We start from the raw sequence: 11,713 nt of genomic DNA, 5'->3' as shown, positions 1-11,713 counted from the left end.
CAGACATTCCCAGTTACCAAATATAAAATAAATAAATAAATCAATACCTGGTTGCTTATTTAATAGTTTTTAACATGCCCTTATCAACACACTCCTTAGCACAGGCCTGAGGAGAAATGCTCCAGACACATGTCTTTAGAATGGGGGAGGAAACCAGACCACCCAGAGGAAACCCACACAAACACAGAGTGAACATGCAGAGTCTGCACAGAAGGCATTCCACCTGAGAATCAAACTCCTTAAACTGTTTACTCAAAATTTAGTCATAAGATTGGCCTTAAAACCAACCTGGGTAACTACTGGCTTATCAGCCCTACAAACCTTTTCTGGAAAGTCATGGAACATATTATAACTGACTTCATAAATAGTGAGATCAAGAATCTTATAAGATTTGAACCTTAACACTTTGCCTTTGCATTGGGTAGAGATTGTCTATTTAATCTGCTGACCTTCTTTGAAAGGATTACAAAGGCTGAAGATGGTGGCCATGCAGTGACCTAGCCAAGACCTTTGACACCATTCCCCATGCTGACAACATACAAAAAGCAAAACGTTTCAAAACATAATCCATATGTGATATGATGGATAGCAAACTGGCCAAAAGACAGGACCCATACAGGGCAAGTTGCAGGTACCTCATCAGACAGTGACTAGTGGCGTCTGTCAAGGCTCAGTGCTGAGATCTTTCCTTTTTGGTATTAGTTCTCTGATCTCCGAGCAGAGAGCCAGGGTGCCTTCTGTGCAGAGTCTGGATGCTCTTCCCGTGGTCACGTGGTTTCTTCTGGGTGCTCCGGTTTCCTCCCACATGCCAAAGACATGATTTAGTTGGATTGGACTCTCTAAATTGGCCCTAGATGTGAATCTGTGTGCGTGTGTGTGTGTGTGTGTGTGTGTGTGTGTGTGTGTGTGTGTGTGTGTGTATGTGAGTGTGTGTGTGTGTGTGTGTGTGTGTGTGTGTGTGTGTGTGTGTGTGTGTGTGTGTGTGTGTATACATATATGTGAGTGTGTGTGTGTGTGTGTGTGTGTGTGTGTGTGTGTGTGTGTGTGTGTGTGTGTGTGTGTGTGTGTGTGTGTGTGTGCCTTCTGTTGAAGGTTGGGCACCGGGCTGGCAACTTGACACTGTAAAAGTCCACTGCCAATCGTTCTGCAGATCATTGTTCTGCTGTGGTGACCCCTATCTGGGAAAAGCCAAAAGGAGAAGAAGAAGAAGGTTGTTGTTAATTCACCCTAAGACACCCAGACTCTCCAATATGAGCCCTCCCAAATACATTATTGCAGTACAAAAATGTGCACAAACTAAATACTAAAAAAGGGTAGAGTATCATCACTTTTGGTAGACAACTCCTCCTCTCATTGTACTGTACAGACAACACACCTTTAAAAAAATGAAAATGTAGTCAGGAACCTAGATACTTGGGTTGGTAGCTCCCCGTCTTTTGACCATAATGTGACAACAGTTGTTAGGAAATTCTTTTATTTAACCCTGCTAATTGCAAAGGAATAATATTAATGTCTAAAGAGATAATATCTCCCTTATACTCAGCTATGATCAGCCCAGTGATCAAGTACAATAAGTACAGTGCCCCTCAAGTACAGTGCCCCTCAAGTACAATAAGTACAGTGCCCCTCAAGTACAATAAGTACAGTGCCCCTCAAGTACAATAAGTACAGTGCCCCTCAAGTACAGTGCCCCTCAAGTACAATAAGTACAGTGCCCCTCAAGTACAATAAGTACAGTGCCCCTCAAGTACAGTGCCCCTCAAGTACAATAAGTACAGTGCCCCTCAAGTACAATAAGTACAGTGCCCCTCAAGTACAGTGCCCCTCAAGTACAATAAGTACAGTGCCCCTCAAGTACAGTGCCCCTCAAGTACAATAAGTACAGTGCCCCTCAAGTACAGTGCCCCTCAAGTACAATAAGTACAGTGCCCCTCAAGTACAGTGCCCCTCAAGTACAATAAGTACAGTGCCCCTCAAGTACAGTGCCCCTCAAGTACAATAAGTACAGTGCCCCTCAAGTACAATAAGTACAGTGCCCCTCAAGTACAGTGCCCCTCAAGTACAATAAGTACAGTGCCCCTCAAGTACAGTGCCCCTCAAGTACAATAAGTACAGTACCCCTCAAGTACAATAAGTACAGTGCCCCTCAAGTACAGTGCCCCTCAAGTACAATAAGTACAGTGCCCCTCAAGTACAATAAGTACAGTGCCCCTCAAGTACAGTGCCCCTCAAGTACAATAAGTACAGTGCCCCTCAAGTACAGTGCCCCTCAAGTACAATAAGTACAGTGCCTCTCAAGTACAATAAGTACAGTGCCCCTCAAGTACAGTGCCCCTCAAGTACAATAAGTACAGTGCCCCTAAAGTACAGTGCCCCTCAAGTACAATAAATACAGTGCCCCTCAAGTACAATAAGTACAGTGCCCCTCAAGTACAGTGCCCCTCAAGTACAATAAGTACAGTGCCCCTCAAGTACAATAAGTACAGTGCCCCTCAAATACAGTGCCCCTCAAGTACAATAAGTACAGTGCCCCTCAAGTACAGTGCCCCTCAATTACAGTGCCCCTCAAGTACAATAAGTACAGTGCCCCTCAAGTACAATAAGTACAGTGCCCCTCAAGTACAGTGCCCCTCAAGTACAATAAGTACAGTGCCCCTCAAGTACAATAAGTACAGTGCCCCTCAAGTACAGTGCCCCCTTTGTAATGTATCTCACTAAACATATCAAATAATTCAAGAGACACCAAATATTCCTAACTAAAAGATTACGGATCTAAAGTCCTTCAGCTACAAAAAGAGGCTGGAAGCTCTGTCCTTTTATTCAGTATCTTATAGACTTTTGAGGGGTGATATCTGTCTCACTTACCACACCTTTAGAGGCCCTGTTATCCTACACTTCCTATTTCTCTGCAATTCAATATCTCTACCAGTACTACAAGTGGAGCCTGAAACCTTCACCAACACATAAGTGAAACATGGGGAAGAGATAAGTTTAGAACCTAGTGCCTCCAAAACCTGTGGAATAAACTTCCCCTACATGTTATCTTTGTTTAAACATAAACTAGATGACTGGTTGGGTATCTGCAGATGTAATTCAGGATTTAAAGCTATGGCCCTCCTGGAGAAAAGGATGTGTGGCCTGAAGAATGGTGCTGACAAGGTCTGAATGGTAATAAAACTTAATAACTTTAGTATAACTTTGAATCTATGAATCTATAATAGTCAAGTTTAATAACATAATGAAGAATACATGTTAAGTTAATTAGATGTCAGTAAATACATGAAATAATGGAACCACCTTCTTACAAATTGGCTATCTTATGTTTTAAAGACAACCATAAATCATTCTTACTTAAAAGTTTTTTAAGCAATTGAAATAAAATAACACACAGAATTCGACATCTGATGTGGGTGAAGTTTTTTTCCCTTCTGAAAGTCCTGATGCAAATAGGTGAATTTGCATGTATAACTATGAACCATTTATCAAAAATATGTAGGCGTTTAAATGGTCACAATTTGAAGTTACAATATGGGCAGCTGAAGGGAGAAGTTAGGAAGTGTTAATTCACTGAAAAGATTGCAAATGACTGTAACAAACTTCCTGGAAGTACAGTATGGTCAAAATCAGTAATGGAATTTAGATAGATGCAAGGTATTTATGCGTCTGTTGGTTTTGCAGGATCTCTACTTTTTCCAGTTGGAAGTGAAAGGCCACGCAGTATTCATTAAGCAGCCCTATATGCTGACAGAATATAGTTTTCTTTATGCAGATAAATAACCTGATGATTGGCTCTGGTAAGTAAGAGGAACTACTGAGATATTGTACACAGAGAAAGGTTAGAGAGCTATACAGCTGAAGACCATTATATGAATATGACAGAGGAACAAAAGTGCCTCTAACATCTGTGGTTATTGGGGGGGGAGATATCACTTTTCAAATAAAAATGCACAATCCCAAGGAATGCACAAAATCAATGGATAGAAAAACAAGAAAGCAGCACTTTCAAATGTGACAATAATACATGTTTGAAGTAGAAATGCCACTTTAAAGATACAGAGCAAATGTAATAGAATCGATTCTCAAAGCTTCATCACTGTCAGTCTCTTTGTTCCAACATGCATGGACTTTAGACTTCATGACCACAGAATGTGCACAAAATGGTGGATACAACAGAGTGAAAATGTAAATTAAGGAAAATAACATTTTGCTGTCTCTTATTTCAGGCTAGCATTTATTCCTAATAAAAGTCTGGCACTTTTAATGAAGTGCATGTAACATGTTAAATACTGTTTGTATGCTGGCTGTTAAAGTATCATATAAATATCCTACATCCAAAACCCCTAAAATATATTAACAACTAAATCATTTTACTCCGCTTCACCAATGTGTGCATCATTAGGACTAAAACTGAACCACCAGAGCCTTTTCTAACCATGTACTCTCCCAATACTGTCAGCACCACTGAATCCTGGATTAAAGAAGATATTCCCAATTTACATTTCTTCACAGATTACAAAACATCTATAATCGATGACCTACTAAATGCATAGGCTGTGGAAAAGTGTTTCAACATGATACCACAATACTGATCAGCATATGATTTATCAAGTTACAAACTGCAATCCAAAACAACCCAACTATTTCACAGCAAAAATATTTTTTTGACCCACATCTCTGATCACATAGCTATAGCCTATTTTCCACTTTAAGAGAATATAAAAAATCCAAACCTTGCTACTTCAAATAGTTAAATAAGCCTCCTATTTCTAAAACATTATTATCCAGATGACTTTAACTTAAATTTGCGTGGCAAACACAAACAATTTCTTGATGACATTTTAGCAGACCATCGGCTAACTCACCTAGTACAAGAACGAACAACATATATCTTAAATTCAGAAATCACTCTTTAGTAGACATATTTGGATGAGACATTAAACTGAGTTGCTGATGCCTGAGTTGGTGGTAGCTCGGGTGGATGTAAAAGATCCCGGGGCACCTATCAAAAAGAGTAGGGAAAGTTCCCTGTTACTCTGGCCGAATTCGCCCAGTAGTATAAAGACTACTTTGGGTCTCCCCGGGTAATGGCTACTAGCCTAGTGAGACGAATCTGGTCAACAAAAGTTAAATAAATAAATAAATAAATAGAAAGCTATTCATTCTTCACCCAGCTTCAGTGATCACCAGCCCAGAACCTTTTCCCTTGCATACCTCAAATATCCCATCATTGCTCCACTAAAACTACAGAAACATCCTATCACTCTAAACAAGAACCCAGTATTAAACTATCAAAATCCACAGGATGCCACAAATATATCTACAAATAAACAGCAACTGGGAAAGTAGATTATCATGGAACAATTCCTTGATATCAGTTCAATATCACTTCTTGTCAAAGAATCTGCATTTTCTGCCATCTGTCCATCTGTCCTTAAGGCAGTACTCATTTCACGTAACTTATTTCAGTGTCTTCTGTAGATACCGAAGTCGAATTGTTTAAGGTAAATGTGTGAGACATGCTATCAATTCATACAAAGTCTCATTTGTTATAGTGTAAAAGACTAAGAGAACAGGATAGCAACACAATGACACTTGATTTAATTTAATTCACTGTTAATGCAGTTTTATTTACATAACCTCTGGCCACACTCATGTACCCATAACCATTAATCATTTATTGATAAACACACAAATCCAATGACTGCCAGGAAAGAAGCAAATGCCAGTAACTGCAGAACGACAACACATTTTTAGCAGGGTTACTACAGACTGGGTTTTCATTTATATGGAATTTGACATTTTATTTAGAAAAGGTCCTAATATGAATATCTAAATCTGGAACCTCAGCAGGTGTTGGCGACAGAGATTCCTTATTCTGCAGGTGTTGGTGGCAGAGATTCCTTATTCTGCAGGTGTTGGTGACACAGACTCCTTATTTTGCAGGTTTTCATGACAGAGATTCCTTATTCTGTAGGTGTTAGTGACAGAGATTCCTTATTCTGCAGGTGTTGGTGGCAGAGATTCCTTATTCTGCCGGTGTTGGTGACAGAGATTCCTTATACTGCAGGTTTTGGTGACAGAGATTCCTTACTCTGCAGGTGTTGGTGACAGATATTCCTTATTCTGCTGGGGTTGGTGACAGAGATTCCTTATTCTGCAGGTGTTGGTGACAGATTCCTTATATTGCAGGTTTTGGTGACAAGAGATTCCTTATTCTGCTGGTGTTTGTGACAGCGATTCCTTATACTGCAAGTTTTGGTGACAGAGATTCCTTATTCTGCAGGTGTTGGTGACAGAGATTCCTTACTCTGCAGGTGTTGGTGACAGAGATTCTGTATTTTACAATAATCCTCGTACTTATTTACTTGAAAAAAGATGAAAATATTAAAATATTTTAAAAAGGTTGATGACTTGACTTTAGTACACATTTCCCTTGAGACAAAGTCTTTGCAATAATTGTAAAACAAGAAACCATAGATTTAACACTACTACACTGTGTTTTGAAGAAAGGCTGGTAAGATTTATAAGTATATAGGTATGTGAGCACATTTGTGCATTGGGGATTGTTGGGAAGACTTTGGTTTACTTAGAACTTATGGACAACAGAGTTGAGATCAAATGCATTGCTTTTAATGGGCTATGAGAAAAAGAATCTGACCCCCTTTAAGAGCCATATTAAAATCCATTTTGGGTGAGATTAAGAATCTGCTTGTTTGTGGATAAAAATGCTTTGTGCGTCAATATAGGGAAAATCAACATTTGTTGACAGAATCAAATATGTACAAACATATACATGGGTCTACTGCCTTTGGTCAAATTACATTTGGTCGAAAATGATTTCAGGCAGCCCACTTCACTGAAAGCTCATTTGATTGAAAGCTCATTTGGTCGAATTCCATTTGGTCAAAAATGGAATATAGCATCTGCCCCACTGCAGTCAAACCGTGGAGTGAGAATATAAAGTTAGGGGGGTGTGGGGAGCGTAGTTCACCACATTTTGCAACTAGTTTTTACTGACGTTATATGTTTCAATGTATTTTTAATGGATACACAAGTATATAATAGTGAATACACTGCAATTATGTGGTGGGGCTGTGCCCCCACCCCCCCTAACTTTATATTATCACTCCAGGGTCACACTCCCGTGGAGCAGGGGCTGTATTCCATTTTCGACCAAATGGGATTTGACCAAGTGGGTTTTCATTGAAATGCATTTTCGGTAAAGTGGGCTGCTTGAAATAATTTTTGACCAAAAGCAGTAGACTCATATATATATATATATATATATATATATATATATATATATATATATATATATATATATATGTGTGTGTGTGTGTGTGTGTGTGTGTGTGTGTGTGTATGTATCTACTTTAAGTGAATGTATGTATGCATGTATTTAACCAGTGCACAGGGTTCCTTTTTCAGACTCAGCTCAGCCAGGAAACAAGAACTTGTCCATATTCAGACACATTTGATAAATTGAGGCCAAGGGAATCGACCCTCTCTACAGGAAGCAGCTTGTTAACTGTTCATATGTGATTAAATATCAATTAATGGAGCAACATACAAACTCAAACAATTTATAGAACTATATAAAAGTCACTGTCCCAAGTTATTTATGCAGAGAAAGCAAGGCTTTTGTTCCACACATACTTGTAGATCCTCCCCAAAATATAACTGCCACTCACACCCCAAGTTTGCGATGTAAGGGATTGTGTCCATATCTAGGGATGTCATTGTCCCCTTTAGTCAGTCTGCATTAGGCCATTCAATGAATATAATGTTTCCTTGGAATGTATCTATCCAGACACATGCAACAACTGAACGCACACAAGACACCTTACTAAAATGATATAAGGCCTACGTCGACTGACTGAAAGCCCTGTCACCATAGTCAGTATCCTACAGTACCCTACAGACTGCTAACAGGTGACTATGTCTGGCCTACAAGGCATCCTCTAACTCATTACTGATAAATTTACTGCACATCAGCCAGTCAGATCGCATCAAAAATACTCAACCTGTGGATCTAAACCTTTTCTGCATCATCAACAGAATAGTTTGGAGGGACAGGTATATCTCATAGGGGATACTGGTGCTCTGGAACAGGTCTCCAGCCAAGTAAAATAAAGTTCACCCCTGTACATATTCAAGCACAACTTAAATGTAGGGATGAGAAAGAGAAAATTTACCTCAGGAAAGCCCTCTGTGCTTCTAATGGACAAAAGCAATGCCTACATGCTTTATCGCATGCATGGTTCCCCTCAAATTATCGATGGTATGATCCCAGTTATTCTCATTAGGGTTAAGTTTGGACTTTTATCAGTTTGGCACTTCTTATTTTATTTGGGCTTAATATATAATTATTGATCTATCACACTGTGGTACAGCGGTAGCATTGTTGCCTCACAGCAAGAGGTTCTCCTGTTCGATTCTCAGCTGGAGTTCCTTCTGTGTGCAGTCTGCATGTCCTCCCTGCAGTTGAGTGACCTCCAAAAGACATGCGTAAATGGGCGTGCCTTCGCTGAAGGTTGGGCATCGGGCTGGCAACTCGGCACCATAAAAAATCTACTGCCAATCATTGGCAGACTGGAGTTCCGCTGTGGCAACCCCTAACCAGGAAAAGCCGAAAAGACCAGCTTAATATATAATTATTGACCCTAGGATGGATAAGGCAAATCTCTAACCAAGTGAAAAAGGTTAATTCAAACATAAAAGGGGAGCTGTATAGGCTTAGAATGGCCCAGAAGGGCAGCTAGCCTAGTACTTTACTATGAGCTGATGATGCTATGAACCTGAGAACAATTTGGTGAGAACTTACAGTATAATTATATCTGTTATTCACTGCATCATTTAAGTATCGGGATATTCCTCAAGATTGAAGGCATGCAGTTGTTAAACCTGTCTTTAAGGGATATGGGAATATGACAAATCAGGAGTCATACAAACCCATAAGGTTACTTTCATGTTGTGGACAAATGATGGAGAAGCTTATTTTGAATAAATTACTATCAGAACTGGAAAGGTTGGATCTTGAACCCACATGTTTGTATGCATATATTGAAAATAGCTTCTGCAGATAGGAAATTTCTATTTTTCTATCTGGACTACAGTTTGTCTTCTGGGTAAGAGACTTATAGAGCAAGCCATCTTAGAATGTACTAGAAAATGGGACACACAGACAGCTGCAAAGGGCAACATCTATAGGTGCACAAGACCAGGACGTCTCCTTGTCACAAGAATTATCTGTTCTGGCTTTGAAGGGTAGGAAGAAATTGCAAAAATTACAAGAGGAAGTGTGGGATAAACCATGGTTCCATTTACTTATGGGAAATTGCATACACATGGCCCAGAAGGTTAATATTATTATTACAGTAGTGCTGTCAGGATTTACAGAATGTGTTTACTCCTCAGGAGTAGTTTGCCATTAACAGAAAACAGTTATGGTTAGGATTTGGACAAGTAAGGCAAAAGGAACATGTGAACCAGTCCAACAAGGGGAATGCCCACACTTAGAGACTGAATATGTGAAATACTCTGGGGACAATCAACAGAAAAATATAGACAATTAAATAGACAATTAGAGAAGGTGAAAGTAGGGTGAACTCTTTTACAGGTAAAATAAATGTAATGAATGTCATGATTTAGCTGGTGATGTTACATATGCTGAGGCGTATCCCTGTCTTAAATAATCTCCCTCATCATTCAACAATGCAAACATTTTTTAAGAACTATTTATCTATACCATTTCTGCCATACCCTCCCTGTTTTCCTCCCCCCACCATTGTCTCTCCAGCAAGATTCACTCTGAAGCACCCATCCTGCTGCTCTCCCCTATTATATCTTTGTTTTCTCTCTTCTAAGCTAACCTTCCTTTCCTATTCTACCCCTTTTACTGCTGTTCTACCCTCATATATCTCTCTGTATCCCTTTCCTAATCTATTCTATTTGCCCAATACCAGTCTCCCTACTCTGTTTCGACTACCTCCCTTTTCCTAAGGAATATACAGTGCAACTCTCCAGCCTTTCTCCCATCTCCTACTGTCTCTCTTTGCTCATGTTTTGCCATACTTACAGCTTCTCTGAATGTTTGTCTTGGTGTTTCTCCAGTCTTTTAGAGTGCAGCTCCGCTCTGTTCACCCTCACTAATGCTTGGGCTCATTTTGCTCGCCACCCTACCCCCTTTCCCACACACCCCCACTTCAATTACATTTATACCTAACCACTTTGGCACACACACCCTTCCCCCTCCCCACCTACTGCATTCCATCCTATCACATTCTCTTTCTCATTCCTCCAACTCCTCCCCCAACAATTACCTCATTCTATTATCCACCCCTCCTCCCTCCAAACCTATTACTCAAGCAACCACTCATCTTCTACTTCCTTAGGTAATATTACACCTCACCCTACTCAATCTACCACTCCCCTATTTCAATTCCGCTCTTCCCCTGCGTATACTGTAAACGTAATGCTATATCTACTCCTATCTATACCTCTCCTTTCTATCCTCACACTACCCACATCCTACCATAGTCCCCACCCTACTTATACCCCAGTCCCACCCTACCACTCTCACAAACCCTACACTCTAAACCTTTCTCTTTCTTAATGGCATCCTCCCTTTTCTCACATCACTTTACACATCTCTTCAAACACAAACTCCCTTCTCTTCACAACAACTTTCCAAAACCCCAAATAAAATCATTTGAACCTAACCCTCTTAAGTTTACTCTCTCCACCTCTGTACTTACCCTTCTTCTTGCAGGTGATATACATCCTAACCTTGGTCTTTTTACTAACTCTTCTCCTTCTGTTACTCCTCTAACTTCTTCCTCTACCCACTTCTCCTCCCTATCACATACAACCTCATCTACCAGACACCTCAAAATTCTTGCACTCAATATTCACAGTACCCTAAACAAAGTCCCTGAAATACACTCCTGGGTAACTCTACACACTCCAGATATCATCTCCATCTCTGAAACATGGCTAAAACCCCACATACCAAACAAAGAAATCCTGCTCCCTGGCTACAGTATCTTCCGATGAGACATACCAACTAAAAAAGGTAGTGGGGTAGCTATACTTTACTCAGAACACTTCTCATTCAATCCCCTACCTTACTCCTCCCATAGCTTTCACCCTGTCGGGATTCTTATAGTCAACAGTAACTTAAACAAGCATAAAAAGATGTCCATTGCTGTGATATAGATACCTCCTGGCAATAATATCCCTGCACTTTCTTTCTTGGGTATCTCAAACCATTTTCTATGAAATCATTATTCTTAGGGGATGTTAACATTGACTGGAATACTCTGACCTTGAACTGCTCCAATGCTGCCATTAAACTATATGGCTTCTCTCAACTCATCACCTCCCCTACTCATTCTAATCAACAATCTAATAGTAGATCCACTGTTGACTGAATACTTACCTCTCACCCCAACCACTATCATAACACCTCCACTCTCCCTGACACTCTCAGTGATCATCACCTGACCTCCATCCAGCATCACCTGTCTCAACCTCCTAATTCTCACAAATATAAGGATTGTCAAAGTCTACATAAATTTAACCCTGATATATTTATCCAAACACTCTCTTCTATAAATCGGTCTTTTCTGTTCAACCTCCTCCTCGAAGAAGCTGTTCTCCAATTCAATAGCATCTTCCTTAACACCCTCAACTCACTGGCTCATATCAGAAA

The sequence above is a fragment of the Protopterus annectens genome, chromosome 17.part0 (genome assembly GCF_019279795.1).
Source record: "Protopterus annectens isolate FY-2018-M chromosome 17.part0, PAN1.0, whole genome shotgun sequence".
In the NCBI taxonomy this organism is placed as follows: domain Eukaryota; kingdom Metazoa; phylum Chordata; order Ceratodontiformes; family Protopteridae; genus Protopterus; species Protopterus annectens.
This window is presented reverse-complemented; position numbering follows the sequence as displayed.